Source organism: Squalius cephalus, assembly GCF_949319135.1.
Source record: "Squalius cephalus genome assembly, chromosome: 1".
Taxonomy (NCBI): Eukaryota; Metazoa; Chordata; class Actinopteri; order Cypriniformes; family Leuciscidae; genus Squalius; species Squalius cephalus.
The window spans coordinates 6132449-6145203 of record NC_137122.1 but is presented as its reverse complement, the minus strand read 5'-3'; positions in this window follow the sequence as shown (position 1 = coordinate 6145203).

Sequence of the window (12755 nt, the reverse complement as noted above, 5' to 3'; positions counted from 1 at the left end):
TAATCTAGATCTTTGATTATTCTGAGTATCCCCTACTTTCAGTTATTAAGTCATTATGGACCCGAATGCCGCTTAGAGATCACGTTGGCCAAATCGTGTTTCTCACGGACACAAACCAGTTAATTCTGATTTCAGTCAGAGGATGTAGGGTTTGCTAATACCCCTAAAGTCAGTTGCCTACTGCTCACTCGAACTAGAGAGTGTAGTTTAATTTAGCCACTTCCATACAACTTGCTAAACCAGTGATAGACAGAAATCAAAAGATCTTCAGATGACGTGCCTACTGCTCCGTTCATACATGCGCCTTTAGTTTGACCTACCTTAACTAAGATTTGCGGTAGCACCAGCCTCCTTAATATATTAAAATAATGATTTCAGAATACTTCAGAATAAATCAAGATGTAACATTTATTTGTCAGGTAAAAATGTATCATGCCAATTACAGAAGTAAATGATTAAAAGCCAATTCAGAAAATACATGACATCATTTACTCAAAGATGACTCTAAAAGTAAGCAATGTTCTCCTGACAAAGACACACAGTAATGTGTCAGGATTTTCCAACAGGAAAATACTGACATGCATTACTGTGTGGGGGATGATCCTGGTAAAAGATTCCCAAAGGTTGCTCTGTTCCCTCGCCTTAAATACCAGATCAGAACAGAAGGGGGTTATACAAATGTTGTTTAGAGTTGGTTGGGCCAATCCATGTACCCCAGGGGGGTAGCACCTGATTTCTTGAGATATCGTAAAGAGATATCAGCCAGAGAGATACAGGATTCTCCTGAGTTCTCAATCTTTCTCATTAAACCAATGACTGCAATGAAATTAAGACCATTTTACCAATCGCACTGTGCCCTTCAAAATGACACCAAACATGAAAAGGAAAAACAACATATTCACAAGATACATCATGTGTGATATATAGACATTCTTAATGAACTTTCAGTGCCTTGAGGAGGGAGAGGGGGGATGAGTTGAAGTCAAACAGGGGGACAATGAGATAAGTTTGGCCAGGACAAGGTTCTGTGCTCTGCCTTTGTTATCTGCTGTCCAGGGGGCATTTTATGGCTTTATTGCAGGGTGCGTTTTGTTTTAGCAGGAAAATCAGTCCTTACAACAGTGTGAACACTTGTAAGGTTTTTCTCCAGTGTGAATTCTCCGGTGCTGTTTTAAACTGTCCGCTGTAGTAAAAGTCTTCCCACACTCAAAGCACATGTACTCTCTCACACCAGTATGTAGTTTTTCATGTGTATGTAAAGTTAGCAGCAGTGAAAAACCCTTTCCACACACAGAACATGAATGTGGCTTCTCCTTCATATGAACTGTCAGGTGTCTCTTCAGGTCTGATGCCCATATAAATGTTTTGCTGCATTGATCACATGAGAACGGCTTCTCTCCGGTGTGAATTCTCCTATGCTTATCAAGATTAGGTTTGTGTGTGAAACTTTTCCCACATTGATCACATGAGAACGGCTTCTCTCCGGTGTGAATTCTCATGTGAAGCTCAAGACTCTTTCCACACTGAGTGCAGGTGAAATATTATAAGGAAACATGGAATTAGTTTCCATTGTTCCATTGTTATGCTGATGTCACTCAAATCTATATTTCATCACGGCCAGATGAAAACGCTCAATTATCCAAATTGACAGAGTGTGTAAAAGATATAAATGATTGGATGACGCGCAATTTTCTTTTATTAAATCCAGACAAGACAGAGGAACTAATCATCGGTTCAAAAAAAACGCCCACAAAACCACTCACACTACAACTTTAACATAGTAGGATGTCCTGTTACTTTATCCTCTACAGTAAAAGACCTGGGTGTTATATTAGACTGCAACCTGTCTTTTGAAAATCATATTTCATATGTTACAAGAACAGCCTTTTTCCACCTTAGAAACATTGCTAAGCTACGTAACAGGCTATCAGTTTCTGATGCAGAAAAGTTAGTTCATGCGTTCATGACCTCGAGACTAGATTACTGTAATGCTTTATTAGCTGGTTGTCCTGCATCCTCAATAAACAAGCTACAGTTAGTCCAAAATGCCGCCGCTAGAGTTCTTACTAGATCAAGAAAATTTGACCATATAACACCAATTTTATCATCACTGCATTGGTTACCTATAAAGTTCCGTATTAATTACAAGGTATCGCTACTAACTTATAAAGCCCTAAACGGCTTAGCTCCAGTCTATTTAACGGATCTTCTATCGCCCTATAATCCATCGCGCTCTTTAAGATCACTAAATTCGAGGCTTTTGGTCATACCTAGGATATCCAGATCAACCAAAGGAGGGAGATCATTTTCACATTTAGCTCCAAAACTCTGGAATAGCCTTCCTGATACTGTTCGTTGCTCAGACTCGCTCTCCCAGTTTAAAACTAAATTAAATACGCATCTCTTCAGCCTGGCATTTATATAATATTTTTAATCTTACAGTTAAATCCGGTCTCTACTTCATAAACGCCAGAGGAGAACTGGCCCCCGACTGAGCCTGGGTTCTCCCAAGGTTTTTTTTTTTCTCCATCAGGTCACCTGATAGTTTTTCGGTTCCTTGCCACTGTTGCCTTTGGCTTGCTCAGTTGGGGATACTTAATTTAATTAATCAATCAACAATACTATTGATCAGCATTACCAAACATGGACGTTTTACACTAGAAACTAACACTGATGTACTATTTTATTTAATACTGTGAAGCTGCTTTGATACAATCTGTATTGTGAAAAGCGCAATATAAATAAAGTTGACTTGACTTGACTTAATTAAAGGGATACTTCACCTCTGGGAAGATGAATGTGTATTTAAAATAGGTCATTTAAGTAGAAGAAATGTGAAGAAAGTTTTGAATTTGGAGCTTTCTAGACTGAGAAAAGCCAGACAATGTATTTTTGGCTTATGTGGATGAAAGACAACAACTCCCAGAATGCACTTGCTTCGTTGCCTTAGGAGGCCACGCCTACCGGTAAGAGTGCGCCGTTGAAAACAACAAAGCTAGCCTACGTGATGAGTTTGCGAGGGATTTAGAGATCGTCCAAAATGTCCGGGATTCGGCTTTTGTGTTTGTGACGTCCTTGTTGGTCCTTCCTTGTTTTGTATGTGTGCGTGTGTTTTGTGTGATTATGGTTTGCAGGTGGATGGCTGATTGCGGCGTGATTGGGAGCACCGGTGCGCAGGTTCTTCGTGCTCTACAAAAGCTGTCGGGTTCTTTTGGCAAGGAGGCTTCTATTCTGGTTCGGCGTGGGACCTGGTGGGGGTTCCTGGTGTTTCACGTCGTTATTGATGGCTGCGGACGGCCGAATTTCGGTTTAAGTCTAATAGTGTGAAATAAAGCGCAGCTTTGAGCAAATTAAATGCATTCGTTCCCTCCTTATTTGTGGTGATTCGTTAGAATCATAACAGTGTTCTACAGTCGCCATTCATTCATCATGTTTACTGTGGCGAGCAGGACGAGGCTGACGGCCGCGGGAGAACAGCGCGAGGCCGGTGGCGTGATTACCGAGACGCGCCGGGTCTCGCATCTCTCACGGAGGAGCGGGAATTTTTCTTAGCAGTGGTAAAACGCACATCAACCGATCACTTGTTTAGCGTTTATGTAAACACTACATTAAAATTCACCAATCGGAATGAATTCAGTTGGATTGAAAGGTGTGCATGTAACCAATGAATGGCGACCACAGAAAGCAAAAGCTGAATCCCGGACATTTTGAACGATCTCGCCCGCCGGACAAGTCCGGGAAAAGGAGGATGGTTACTTACTCAGCTTTCTCCAACTATTCAGCTTTCTCCACAGAACAAGAGCCTGCTAGCTTAGCTTCCAAAGAAAGACGGCTGACACTGTGTACATTCTGAGTGAGATCCCACCCTGTATGGGCAGGCTGAAAACATGCAGAACAACGCCTTCTACTGGCTGTAGTCTTTAGCCTCTGGCCAGAAAATCCTCCGATGACGCAAAATGATGATTTTTGCGTCATCGGAGGATTTTTTTCCAGACAAAAAATACATAAATCTCTTGTCTCAGGGGGATATGAGGGTGGAAAGCATGGTAATTCGAAAATACTACAGGTTTTCTACTAATACAAAGCTTAATGCTAAATCCTGAAGTAACCCTTTAACCATATTAAAAGCTTACTTTTCTAATTGATCACTTAAAGATGCAACATTGCGATCTAAATCCAGTGTTAGTTCAGTGTAATTGCCACGTGTGAGCAACAAAATCTCTTCTGTGTAAGTTAGTCACAGTCAAATCACTCCATCTCCACCAGTGTTGCCAGTTTGGAAATGTCCAAGCATTGCACCAGAAGCTCAAAATGATCGTATTTGGAAGAAAATTATCATACACAAGTCAAGCGTACAGAATACAGCTATTTATTGACCAACAACTTTTTGACACGACATGAAAATGACTTTTTTGCTAAAATATCAACCTCAGCTTGGAAAAAAACTGGCCAAAGCGAAAAAAAGAACTCTTTGCTTTTTTTTTACTTTTTTCGGTAACACTTTATAATAACGTTCAGTTGTAAGTAATTTATAAGTGGTTAGTTAATGATGACCTAGTCATTTACAGAACATTCATAAATGAGTAGCAAGTGATATACTAACATTTAATGTATGTTTTGTAAATTCCGTTACAAGTCATTTACATGTGATTAGTTAATGATTAACTAATTATTTACGAAACATGACTATGCGTTCATAAATGATTAATAAGTGATATGTTAATTACTGGATGTATGTTTTGTAGATTCAGTTATAAGTAATTTACAATTGATTAGTTAATGATTAACTAGTAATATACAAAACGTGAATATGTATTTCATAAATGTTTTTTTGTATATATGTAGCAATTAGAGGGTGCAAAAAGTGTTGTAAATGCCTTGAATACACATACAGATCATTTGTAGGTATATGTAACACATTTACAAGTGATGAATAGTTTACACTTTAGATTAGGGGATGCAGAAAGTGTTGTAAATCATTTACAACACTTTCTGCATCCCCTAATCTAAAGTGTAAACTATTCATCACTTGTAAATGATTTATTCATGCGTTTACACATCTATAACAGGTGTTGAACACTGTAGTGTGTACTGTAGTGTGCTGACTGGTGAGGGTATAGACAGCTGTCTTCTCTGAAACACATTGAGTCTTTAACCACTGTGCACCTTATGTCAGCAAAACATGCAAAAAAAATGTAACAATTTATTAAACATTTATGAATGCATAGTCATGTTTAGAAAATGATTAGTTAATCATTAACTAATCAATTGTAAATGACTTATAACTGAATCTACAAAACATATAATGAACATATCACTAATTAAAGGGGGGGTGAAATGCTATTTCATGCACACTGAGTTTTTACTCTGTTAAAGAGTTGGATTCCCATGCTAAACATGGACAAAGTTTCAAAAATTAAATTGTACGTTTGAAGGCGCGGGTGCGCGCGCACTCACTCGTAGACCAGAGCAAGAGAGCGAAAGCAGTACCTCATCAAAGCGCTGTGGTCGGCTTTTGGAAGTCAATGTCACCAAAGAAGTGTGTTTTTGGTTGCCAGGGCAAGACAACCCTGCACAGATTCCCCAAAAACCCAGCGTTAAGAAACCAGTGGATGGAGTTTGTTTTTTCAGAGCATCAACGGAGTTGTGCAAGACTGTTTGTTCCCTGCATTTCGACGATGATTGTTTTATAAACAAAGTCCAGATCGACGGATTTGCAGATCGTCTAATGCTTAAGGATCGAGCAGTCACAATAAATGATAAAGGTTTGCGGTCGTGATTGGAACCGGGCAGTGAGTAAAACTTCAAAAAGCTTCAAATGTCTCTGTGTTGTTAGCTTGGCGCGTTAGCACAGCTTTAGCTTCGCCCACACGGCCCGCCTCCAGCCGTTCGTGTTTTTCCGGAAATTTTCGGAACTGCCTATCTTTCTTTTATAAATATAATAAAACTAAATACTTTTTGGAGATATGAAGGATGCAATACTACTCTATAGGTACTCAAGATTAACAGGAGATGAGCATTTCACCCCCCTCCCCCCTTTAATCATTTATGAATAATTAGTCATGTTTTTAAATGATTAGTTAATCATTAACTAATCAATTGTAAATGACTTGTAACACAATTTACAAAACATACATAAAATGTTAGTATGTCACTTGCAACTCATTTATGAATGTTTTGTAAATGATTAGTTCATCATTAACTAACCACTTATAAATGACTTACAACTGAACGTTATTATAAAGTGTTACTCTTTTTTCTTCTTCTTGCAAAACATACAGAGATGACATGTTAATGATACACAACATTGTATAGAATATACAAAAAGAACATTAACTTGTGCTCATGAGAGAGTCATTCTCCATGATGATTGGCCGAGAAGACATAACATGAGATGAGATGAAAGACATGCGTATCTCCACGCTCAGGTTCTTCTCACGGTAGATGTAGAATCCACAGCTAGATCAATGAGTATAGAAGCCCTATGATTACAACCACCATCATTTGAAGTGTCACACAATTCTGTAATTATCATACATTATGGGATTTTTTTCAATATTGATCTTAAATCAGAGGTCAAAAATTATCGTACAAATATGATAATTATCGTACGTCTGGCAACACTGATCTCCACTTATAGCTGGTGTGTGGTGATGGTTTTAATAACCGTGAGTCTCGGGCTGGTTTGTCTTCTTCTGTTGATTATCATCATACTGCGGTATTTCATGATCACAGCAGAGAGAGACGAGAAGAAGAGTTACAGGAACACAGCTGAAGAGTTTGATCAAACTAAATACTGCATATGTGGTTTCTCCACTGCATGGATCTTCATGTGTCGCTTCAGGTGACTTTTCATAGAGAAACTCTTTCCACATTGATCACACGTGTGCGGCTTCTCTCCAGTGTGGATCCTCTCATGTCTTTTCATATTTGATGAGTCACTGAATCTCTTGTCACAGTGTGAACACTTGTAAGGTTTTTCTCCAGTGTGGTTCATCTTATGTGTTTTCAGAGATGATGAGTCACTGAATCTCTTGTCACAGTGTGAACACTTGTGATGTTTTTCTCCAGTGTGAATTCTCTGGTGCCGTTTTAAATTTATCCCTGTAGTAAAAGTCTTCTCACACTCAAAGCACATGTACTCTCTCACACCAGTGTGAATTTTCTGATGTCTATGTAAAGATTGCAGCTGTGAAAAACTCTTTCCACACACAGAACATGAATGCGGCTTCTCCTTCATATGAACTGTCAGGTGTCTCTTCAGGTCTGATGCCCTAAAAAATGTTTTGCCGCACTGATCACATGAGAACGGCTTTACTCCAGTGTGAACTCTCCTATGCACATTTAGACTAGTTTTGTATGTGAAACTCTTCCCACACTGATCACATGTGAACGGCTTCTCTCCAGTGTGGATCCTCATGTGTTGCTCAAGACTTGCCTTGGTTGTGAGACTCTTTCCACACTGAGTGCAGGTGAAAGATTTCTTGGCTCGTCTTTTCTTTAAAAATGTCTGTTTAGTCTTTGAGAAACTCAAAGGTTTTCCTCCAGGTTTGACATGATGTTCCTCCTCCACTTCACTCAGTTCTTCAGTCTCCTCCTTCACTTCACTCAGTTCTTCACTCTCCTCCTTCACTTCACTCAGTTCTTCACTCTTCTCCTTCACTTCACTCAGTTCTTCTCTCTCCTCCTTCACTTCACTCAGTTCTTCACTCTCCTCCTTCACTTCACTCAGTTCTTCACTCTCCTCCTTCACTTCCATCAGGTCTGAAATCAAAGAAAAAAATATTACATTTAATTTTCAGTACATCAAAATAATTAAAAGAGAGAAATATAAAGTGAAAGGACATGAAAGTGAGCCCTGATGTAATAGTAGAAAGTAGACAACTGTTATAAAATATTACGGTAATTTGATGCCTTTTTATAAATTGATTATATGTCCTTGAAACTTTCCATGAATGAGGAAAATGTATCTTCCAAATATTATTTAAAACATTATAGGCATGAATCCCATGTTTCTTTAGCAAGAACTATTAAATGTATTTGATCAATGACACAATTATCTAACATGATATTAACATTAAAATATACAATATTGCCATTTTTGACACCAACTTTGAGATTTATATTTATTTGACTAAAACCGTTTTAATTATTATGACTGCCGCTAGCATAGCTAGCGAAAGCGGTCATATAGGGATTGTCAAAGTTTTTTTTTTTTTTTTTTTTTTCGTCAATCTACTGAATTTTCTGTTTTAAAAATCTTTTTGTTGTGCTTTAAAGTACACTTAATTTGATCTGTTGTAGCCTACATGTTATTCAATATTAAATATAAAGTTGCTGTCTGATATTTTTCACAAGGACAGGTAAAATAAAAGACAATATCTATACTTTTGCTTAAACATTTTTTAGTTGTACTAAATCAAGTCAGTTGATGGAGAAAATGGAATGGAGAAAACAAAAACAAAACCAGCCTAAAACAGCAAAGGTGCACTACCGTACAGCTGAAAAGTTGTCCTCAATCTGTGTGGAGCCTGAATATTGCAGTCACAAAAATACTACAACACTTAATCCGTGTGCAGTCCTGACCTGAGGTTGAGAGAATGTTCCTTTTGGCTGCTCTTATAGGAACTCATGTTGAGCTACAAGTTAACCATGATAGTCTGTTAGTCACTAATTAAGTTCACCTGTGTTTCATTTAGCTCCCTTTGTTTGCCTGTTTATATATAGCACTTAGGCCACATTTACACATAGCCGGGTATTTAGAGAAACAAATATTTCTCCCCCTTCATTTTCAAAAATAACATCGTGCACACAACATCGTTTTCAAAAAAAGTTTTCGATTACATTAACCCGCATAAATACAATGGGCGGCAGTGTAGGGAGAAGGATAAAGCCATGCAAGCCAATCAGAATCCTCAAAATCGACAACAACGAATAGCACGAGCGACTTCCTGTTCCTTTCAAAACAACAGACCTGGCGCGAGGTTCGTTCGTGTGGACAGACAGCGAAGCAAATGCAAACAGGCCAAAAGCGTTTGCACAAAAGTAAAAAAATGAGTACCACCTTAACAGCATCCATGATCAAATAGTAGCCAAACAAACTCTAAACATAGACCGCTCACATGACGTAAGCATTTTCTGGCGCATAATGTGACGTTTGAGAACCTAAAACCCCGTTTCTCCCAGTTGACACGGCAACACATAACCGGCGTTTTCAGAAATCTCCACTTTGGCCGGAGTTTTTAGAAATAATCGTTTTCTGGGATAAAAACGGCGTTTTCGTGTAAATGACAGGCCAAAACGCAGGGAAATATCTGCGTTTTCCCATCGTGTAAACGGGGCCTCAGTTTATTCAGTTCTTTGTCTTGAACTGCACAATGTGTTCTCCAGTGTTTTGTGTTTATTTAAAGAAGTACTGCTATAGTTTTTTTTTACGATTGTGTAAGGACCACCCATTGGCCCAACGACGGAATCCAACGGCCTGGCGAAGGTTTAAAGCGTGTACGTCTTTTCAGCGCTCCAGTGAAGTTCACTTAATTTATTGGAATTTAGTTTTAGTATTACTTTAGCTCTCTGCGTAATCTGACTCCAATTTCAAATGATAATCAAATTTAGATCATATTTCTGATTAGAAAATAATCATAAATATTGATTATGAATTAATTTAGATCTTTGATTATTCTGAGTATCCCATACTTTCAATTATTCGTTCATTACGGACCTAGTGTCGCTTTGAGACGTCACGTCGCGACTGCGCGCTCACGATCACAAACTAGCCAGTCCTGAAATAGTCAGAGGGTGCAGTGCAAGTATTTTACCCTATGCAGCCGCTACTCCAGACCTATAGGTGTAATTGTTTATAATATTTGCAGCGTACAACATGCTAAGTCAGGAGATAGTCAGAAATCAGAAGGTTTTTCTAAGATGTGCCCCATGGTCCATTCAAAGTGCCTTCAGTTTGATCTATCCTGGACAAAGATTTGCGGAAACACCAGACTACACATTAATCTACTAAAATGAATGATTTCTAAAACTTCAGAATAATTCAAGATGTAACATTTATTTGTCAGGTAAAAATGTATCATGCCAATTACAGAAGTAAATGATTAAAAGCCAATTCAGAAAATACATAACATCATTTACTCAAAGATGACTCTAAAAGTAAGTAATGTTTTCCTGACAAAGACACAGTAATGTGTCAGGGTGTGACGGGTGCGTAGCTCACCTCACATTTACCTTTACCATGATTTAAATTGTTTTTTTTTAAGTTTAATTTAATATGGTTTGTTACATTATTTTTAAATTCCCCTAGTAAAAGAAATAACCACAGGACCAGTTATCAAGTTAAGAGTTTATTAAAGTTTGAAGGTATAGAAGGGTGCACACTACTTATATTCTTCTTTGCTTTTAAACTCTACCTGAGTCCTAGATTCCTCTGGTCCATGGAGTGAACGGCCGCATTCCATGTGTCAGCGAACAAAGAGAGAGGCGGGGCATCAGCCTCCAAATTTGTACCGTTCCAGAGGAAATTGGACTGTACCATCATGATCCAAATCAGAGGGGGATTATTTATTTAATTTCATTTAGTTTCATTTCATTTTGTTTGTTTGGAGTAGTTTTGTATTGTGCTTTAAGTACTTAATTGCATTCTGTTAGGTACAATATAGTGTATGTTTTGTGGTAAATATTATTGTTAATTGGGGAGCGTTTTCTTTTGATATTTACCTCTAATTTTGTTTGGTAGAGGCTAAGGGGTATCAGGGAGTCAGTTCTGTCCAGCCACAGTAACATCAAGAGCTGTAGATCTTTAGTGTTTTTGTTTGTTTAATTTTTATTTATTTTTTGTTAACAGGGGAGATTTTTATTTATTTTCTTGGTCTGGTTTATTTTTGTTAGTTTCAGTTAACTTCCATCTTAAGTCTTTGATTTTTATATGGACTTTATTTTTGGAAATTACTTTCATTATATCTGCCCCTGTATATAATTTATTTTTGGAAGAAATAAATTGAATCCATTCACTACCTGCCCTGCCTGTTCTTGGCCACACCCTTACACAGGGCTTTCCAACTGAAAAGCACTGAAACATCACTATGGGGGATGATCCTGGTAAAGAGTCCCAAAGATTGCTCTGTCCCCTCACCTTTGTAGGATATTTGTAATTTGTAGTGATTACAATTTAGCTCAAAGGAATTATTAATTAATTTATAGGGAATTCAAAAGAGTCACTTATTACAACCGAGCAAATGACTCGTTCACGGTTCATTTGAACTGGCTGTAACTATCAACTCTGCAACGGATATAAATATCCGAACTATAGTGAAACACTATATAGTTAGCAAGGTAACTTAGATCAGAAGTTTAAGACATTAAATTTGTAAGCACAATAACACAAGTAATATTTCTCTTTAAAATACAAACAAGACTTTATTGATTATTCTAACACATAACTAATATCTAACACAGACACACACACATTCATACGCGTTGCAGAAAGAAAGAGAGTAAGGAAAGATTAAGTTTTAAGAGTGAGTTTAGGAGTGAGATGATGTAATCCCAAGTTTCTATGCACTTATAAAACACAACCTGAATGAACCATCAATCATTAGTTTAACCCTTTTATCGTTTCCTAGGTTATTAAATCTGTATCAAATACACCAGTTCAGTTTAAGAGTCTGGAGGCAGTACTTGCTTGTCTTTGCTTTTGGGGATTCCCTTTTTGTTGTGTGAAAGGGGTTTTCCTGGTCCGTTCGTTGGCTGGTCTCCGAGTGCCTGATGTCTGGGTCACGTGGTCAGTCACGTGGTGTGCTGGCGGAATGAAAGTCTTTGTTTGAAGCTGGCTTTGCAGAAGAAACGTGGCTCGAAATCTTGTCGCAAAACTTAACTTAGAACCGAGACTCACAACGGAAAAGAAAGGAAACTAAGAAAAGAAAGGAAATTGAGAGGAGTAGATGATGGCTTGAATGAAGCTGTTTAACCCATGTTCTCAAGATCTTGATTTGGGTTGTTTCGTCTGCGCGTTTACATGGTTCCTAGTCGGTCTTAGATCTTCATCTCCCGCTGCATTTTTGGTTCTGCACTAAAACTCTAAACTTTGTTCTGGTGTTAAGAGTTTAAACTCAAATGTCCGCCCAGCCTCCTGGATCAGTTCTAACCAATTAGACACTGTCTTTGTTTAGGAGGTGGCGTTCTCTTCACTTCTTATCATAAATCAAGCTTATCTGTGCTCTCCTTACTCTCTAAGCTCTAGCAAAGAGTACAGAGGCCACAGCTAAGACATTATTACTATTATAAGAATCCAAAACATTTTCCACAGATTTCAATCAAGCCATCCTTTGAATTAAGAACATACGATAATATTGATATGAAACACAACACATTTTCATTCAAACATCTAACAATAATAACAATTACATGAATTGTATGGCATCTAAGCATATCAGATACACCCATCTATTGTAGGAACAATATAGAATCATGTCGTTGCATGATGCTTGATCTATAAGTCCATTGAAAATTGTTCTTGAATGATTTTATGTATGTTATAGGTAAAATCTCAGTTCTGTGGTTTGAAACGATTTTACACCCTGAGGTCTATCAGAGGTCCTTAAGGAGGGGTCTGGAATGTTGTGGGCTCGAGCAGCTTCTGCTGTTATCTTGATCGGGCTGAATTGTGCTATCTCTGAGCCAATCATTCTTTTCCAAGCTATCTTACATTGACCAGTTCTTTCTTTAGTTGGGCTCATCTTCTTTGAAGC